Source organism: Nicotiana tomentosiformis, chromosome 5 (assembly GCF_000390325.3).
Source record: "Nicotiana tomentosiformis chromosome 5, ASM39032v3, whole genome shotgun sequence".
Taxonomy (NCBI): Eukaryota; Viridiplantae; Streptophyta; class Magnoliopsida; order Solanales; family Solanaceae; genus Nicotiana; species Nicotiana tomentosiformis.
Window position 1 is genome coordinate 133743416 of NC_090816.1, and position 6634 is coordinate 133750049.

Sequence of the window (6634 nt, forward strand, 5' to 3'; positions counted from 1 at the left end):
GGATGTCGACTTATGTATAAACGACCCCGGAATGGAGTTTTGATGATCCCATTAGCTCTGCATGGTACTTTTGGACTTAGGAGTCTGTTTAGAAAATTATTTGGAGGACCGTAGTGGAATTAGGCTTGAAATTCCGAAAGTTGAATTTTTGGGAAGTTTGACCGGGGGGTTGACTTTTTGATATTGGGGTCGGAATCCGATTCTGGAAATTTGAATAGATCCGTAATGTGAAATGTGACTTGTGTGTAAAATTTTAGGTCAATCGGACGTGATTTGATATGTTTCGGCACAAGATATAGAATTTGAAGTTTCAAAGTTCGTTGATTTTTGAATTGAGGTGTAATTCATCGTCCTGATGTTGTTAGGTGTGATTTAAGGCCTCGCGTAGGTCCGTGTTAGGTTATGGGACTTGTTGGTATGTTCGTACGGGGTCCCGAGGGGCTCAGGTGAGTTTCGGATGGCTAACAGATCAATTCAGACTTAGGAGAAAAAGCTGAAGTTTCTGCCATATGATGCAATCGCACCTGCGGAAATTCCATCGAAGGTGCGAGCTCACAGAAGCGAGCCTGGAAAGCGCAGATGTGGACAGGGACTGTGAGGCATTGGTCGCAGGTGCGAGGGATAATTCCGCACCTGCGTGAGCGCAGATGCGGAAGGTTGCGCGCAGAAGCGAGATGGCTGGATGCTGAGGATTTTCGCATCTGCGATGTCTTTCCCGCAGATGCGGCCTCGCAAATGTGATGGTTTCCTCGCTGATGCGCAAACTGGGCAGGCAAGTGAAGTTCGCACATGCGACATTTTGCTCGCACAAGCGGAGGCGCAGGTGCGCACATCTTGTCTGCAGGTGCGGATCGACTGGGCAGAATCCTTTAAGTTCGAGGGTTCGACACTTTCACCCAGTTTCGGATTTTGGAGCACTGTTTTGGCGATTTTGGAGAGGAATATTTTCACACAACTTGGGATAAGTGTTCTTGACTCCCTTGTGGTTATATTTCATGAATTAATCTTCATTTTTGGTGTAAGATTATTGAATCTTCAAGAGAAATAGAAGCAAATTTCTAGAATGTCACAAAACAAATTCTTCAAGTTTGAATACCGATTTGGAGTCGGATTTGAATGAAATTAGTATGGTTTAACTTGTAGTTGGATGGGTTATCGTATTTTGTGAGTTTCGTCGAATTTTGAGATGTGGGCCCCACGAGTGATATTTGGGGCGTAATTTCGGATTTTGAGGAAAATATTAGTATTTCGATATGGTATTAATTCCTATAAATTGTGTGGACTGAATCAAATTAATGTGACTATATTCGAGGCGTTCGTAAGTTGTTATGCGCATAATGGAATTTCTGGAGCATTGTTTGGCTTGCTCGGCATTGGATTTGGCTTGTTCGAGATAAGTAACTCTTCTAATCTTGTGGAGCCCCCGGTGTCTGGAATCTCTATACCACCTGCTCTGGTGTGCGAGCAGCGGGAGTCTGAGAACCTCCCCCGGCCTGAGAAGTGGCTGCTGCGGCCGGAACAGAGACTGCCTGAGCAAGGCTGGTGCACGTGGTCAGAATCTGAGCTAAGGCCTCCTGAAGGCCTGGAATCACAATAGGCACAGGTGGTGCCTTAGCTGGTGCATCAACAACTAGAATCTGGTCCTGATCTGGGGCAACTGGTGGATCTGCAGGTACTGCCCCAACTACTGTGCGCGCTGTACCTTTGCCCCTACCACGGCTTCTACCGTGGCCTCGGCCTCTCGCAGCCCTGACTGGTGGTACTAGTGGCTGGCCCTCCTGACCGGTAGTACGAGTCCTCACAATATGTGAGAGAATGAAATAACAAATGTTTAGTTACTAGAATCAACAGATTCACATGACAAGAATTCAAGAACGTGGAATTTTCCTAAAGGTTCTGCAGCCTCTCAAAGATAAGTACAAACGTCTCCGTACCGATCCGCAAGACTCTACTAAACCCGCTCATGACTCGTGAGACCTATGTAACCTAGGCTCTGATATCAACTTATCACAACCCAAACACTAACCCGTCGTGATGGCGCCTATCATGGTACTAGGCAAGCCGACCTTTCCAAAACACTTTCAAAATTTAACAGAAATGGCTTAAGACACATAAAATAACCGGAATTTCTCATAAATACGGGGTAAAACCCAATTAAACAAAAGTGCAGAAAAATAGCCCGACATTGGGGTGTCACTAAGTCATGAGCAACTAGACTCCCAATCTAAAAGACAGTGTCTACGATAGTTTGCGTCTAGATATCAATACAGAGAAAGAAAGATAATAAGGAGGGAGCACAAGGTCTGCGAACGCCGGCAGCTACCTCGTAAATCTCCGGAAGATCAACTGCACACGAACTCAATGACCTCCACGTCCAGTCACACCTGAATCTGCACACAAGGTGCAGGGAGTAACGTGAGTACTTCCAATTCAGTAAGTAACAAAATTAAATAAGGAACTGAGAAGTAGTGACGAGCTACACAAATGCAGTTCATTTCAGTAATTTCAGCAAGAAAAGTAGGCATGCTTTCCATTCGGTGTTTTAAATCAAAACATTGAATATATCTATTATGTGAATTGTTGGGAGGTGACACACATGATAGGTGACAGGCGTGTAGGCGTGCACTATAGAAATTGTGACATAATTGATTATGTGGAATTTTTAGTTAAATAATCTTGGCATTCTCCATGCGGTTTTTATGTGTCAAAGAAATTGAGCTGAGAAGCATATTAAAAATTATGTCGAGGCTATGTGCCAGTATTTTTGGGACCCACAGAGGTCATATTGCTGTGAATTATTTGTTTTAAATTGAAAATTCATAGTCAGTCATATTCATTTCATTACATATCATATCTCAGTCTCTGTTGTTATTTATTGATACATCATATCATCATTTTTGGGCTATTCTCATGATATTGTGAGCCCATGAGAGAGAGATTGGAGAGATTGATGACTGAGGGAGGCAGAGGGCCTGATTGTGAGGATATTTTTGGGATCAGGCTGCACGTCGCAGCAGGCCATGTTGGCTTTATATATATTATTACTATTACGTGGATCAAGGTTGCCCGCCTGTAGCTGGCCTTATTGGCTTATTATGGCACGTGAGTTGTCCGTGCGGATTCTGATATGATATTATAGCACGTGAGTTGTCCGTGCAGATTATAGCGCTTGGGATGTAGGAGCCCCTCCGGAGTCTGTACACACCCCCAGTGAGCGCATATACCTACTGAGTGCGAGTGTCGAGTGCTGAGTGACTGGGAGGCATGAGTGATTGTGAGGTATGCCCGAGGGGCTGTTTACGAGTAATTGTGAGGTATGCCCGATGGGCTGTTTACGAGTGATTGTGAGGTCTGCCCGAGGGACTGTTTATGATTTTATCACTGAGTTACATTGCATTGGAATGCACACATGACATACATGCATAGAGATGTATTTTTCTCATGTTGTACAACATCACATCATTCATGATTTTTCACACATTTTTGACAGATGGGCATAGTGATGCATTTATTTTTACACGGTTATCTGAAAAGAAACTGAAACATCTCTTTTATTATTGAAAGGATTTTTGGGAAAATTATTGCTTTCAAACTTATTCATATTCTTTTTGGAAATTTCGGTAAACGATTTGGGTTTTTCACTGATGTACTTGAAAGGAAGAACTATTTTTGAAATCATGATTTAGCTAAGCATTTTATCTCTGAGTTACATCTGGTATTATTTGTTTTACGTTGTTATCGACTATTGTGGACTATTGATTTTGGACCCGACTTTGGTAGAAGCTCGTCACTACTTTCAACCTAAGGCTAGGTTTGTTACTTACTTAGTACATGGGGTCGGTTGTACTGATACTATACTTCTGCATATTGCGTGCAGATGTTAGCTGTTTTTGTTGATGTGCTCGATGGTTGCCGAATTTGAAGATGTACCTGCATTCCTGTTATAGCTGCCTCTTGTTCATGGCAGCCTTAGATTTATAAAAGCTCTATTTATGTACTATTCAAACAGATTGTGCATTTATTTCATTTCCGCTTTGTAAACTCCATTCTTAGAAACTCATGATTTGTAATACCAGTTCTTGGAGAATGTGTAAGATTAAGATTTTTCTTTACTTAAATTTCTTTAATAATTATTAATGGAATTGGATAGTGATAATTGGCTTACCTAGCGGGTTGGGTTAGGTGCCATTACAACTAGTTAGATTTTGGGTCGTGACAAGGGACTGGAGACCCTATATCTAAAATATCATCAACTAGGGAGTGGAGACCCTATGTTGGAAAAGAGAATAGTGAATGGAGACCCTATGTCTAAAATATCATCAACTAGGGAGTGGAGACCCTATGTTGGAAAAGAGAATAGTGAATGGAGACCCTATGTCTAAAATATCATCAACTAGGGAGTGGAGACCGTATGTTGGAAAAGAGACTGAGGAGTGGAGACCCTATATCTAAAATATCATCAACTAGGGAGTGGAGACCCTATGTTGGAAAAGCAACTAGGGAGTGGAGACTATATGTCTAAAATAAATATCAACTAGGGAGTGGAGACCCTATGTTGGAAAAGAAATTAGGGAGTGGAGACCCTATATCTAAAATAAATTCAACTAGGGAGTGGAGACCCTATGTTGGAAAAGCGACTAGGGAGTGGAGACCCTATGTCTAAAATAACTTTAACTAGGGAATGGAGACCCTATGCTGGAAAAGATCAACTAGGGAGTGAAGACCCTATGTCTAAAAATAAAATCAACTAGAGAGTGGAGACCCTATGTTGGAAAAGCGACTAGGGAGTGGAGACTCTATATCTAAAATAAAATCAACTAGGGAGTGAAGACCCTATGTTAGAAAATGTAGCTAGGGATTGGAGACCCTATACTACCATGATTTGGAAAACTTTCTTTCTTTTCTTTCTTTATTCTCTTTTTATTTATTATTTTTATTTTATTTTAAGAGAATGAGTAAAATGCGGAAAAGAATTTGGAGAAAACTTCCCTTTTGGATTTATTATTGCTGCAGAGCTATTTTAGTTTCCGTGTAATTTCTTTTGGTTGCACCTGCTTCTTACAAGGTTGCTTTGGATTGCACCTGTTTCCTATGGTTCAAACAGAGAATAATTTGTCAGTTTGAAACTGTGGTTGGTTGTACGGCCTTGAGTCTTTCAGTCATTTGATCTTGGCCGGCTTCTTTGATGATAATTTTAACTGTGACTGGTTGTTTCTTGGATACCGATTGCATTTCTGGGCCTAGAGAACCTTTGGCTTTTCCAAACCTTGCCATAACGGTTGGTCACGTGGGACCTAACCTTTTCAATCTTTGTTTTGCCTTTGTGGGCATTTGACATTCTTTATTTCAAAGCTTTCAATTTCATAGCGTTGGGGAACCTTTGGCTTTTCACACTTTACCTAGACGGTTAGCCACGTAGGACTAAACCTTTTCAATTTCATTTCGCCCTCATAGCCATTTCAATTTGATTTTCTTCTTTTGAGAGATTTTTTATTTCGAATCATAGGCTACTATGGCCAGTCGAGGTCAACTTGATGTCCCTGCCGTGGCTGGGTGACTTTTGCATATATTAGCTTGTATCAAACAAAAGCCTTGTAAATCAGTCTTGTCATTCCTTATTTTCCTTAGTTTTAGAACAGAGCTAGACCGAAAGGGATTCAAAGAAACACAAACAATGGAATGGACAAATGAATTTAGAAGAGTGTTGGAAAGGGAAGAAGGACTTATCTCGAGTACATGCGGACTTCAATGAACATGACATGCCTTTTGGACTGGATGCCTGATCTGTGTAAACCGCCCGACACTCAGAAATTCATCAAACTTTTGCCACGAAACCGAGAAACCTTGCCCAGAACTGTGTCGATGCGAGTAACTGTGGGAATCCTCTTTTTCGATCAGTGGCACCCTTTGCGAATTTTCACCAACTGACCTCTCTCATTTATCTTCTCACCATCACCTTACAGTGCTCTTTACGAGTTTTCACTAACAAGACTCTCTCATTTGAATTTCTCTCATTTGATTGCATCAGATCCAAGTAAATGTATCCTCCCATTTGGAACATCTTTGCCGATTGATTGGAAGGACTTGAACAAGAATTGGAGTAAAAAGAATTTGGATTGAATTACAACGTTGGAACCTTTCAGACGAAACCATCGCCGAACAATTATAACATCTGCCCCAATTTCACTTTTGGGGGGAATTTGGATTATTGTTTTGGTGTGACTGAATCTCAGAGAGAGGCTACCTACGTATCCTTTCGAAATCAGGTCGAACGTAGTTCAAGGAACTGGTTTTGATTTTATTTTGTGTTTTTTTCATTTTCATTTTTATTTTTTATTTTTTAACACTTTTAGGTTCTACAGAGGGTAATCAAAGAAAAGGTAACCGACTCAAAGGGTTTGCAAAGGGTTTATAGTGTTAGAGTATCAAGAATAAAAGCCTTCGTCATTCCAATTAGAGATCATTAAAGTTGCATAAAAGGGTCAAACATAATACCTTTTAACCGCGCCTGCATTAACAGTTGTCTCGGGGTCATTTTCTTCGATGCTTCCCAGGTACAACGCTTTCTTTTGCAGTACTCTCGTTACAATGTATGAACCTTTCCAATTTGGAGCTAATTTTCCTTTAGATTCTT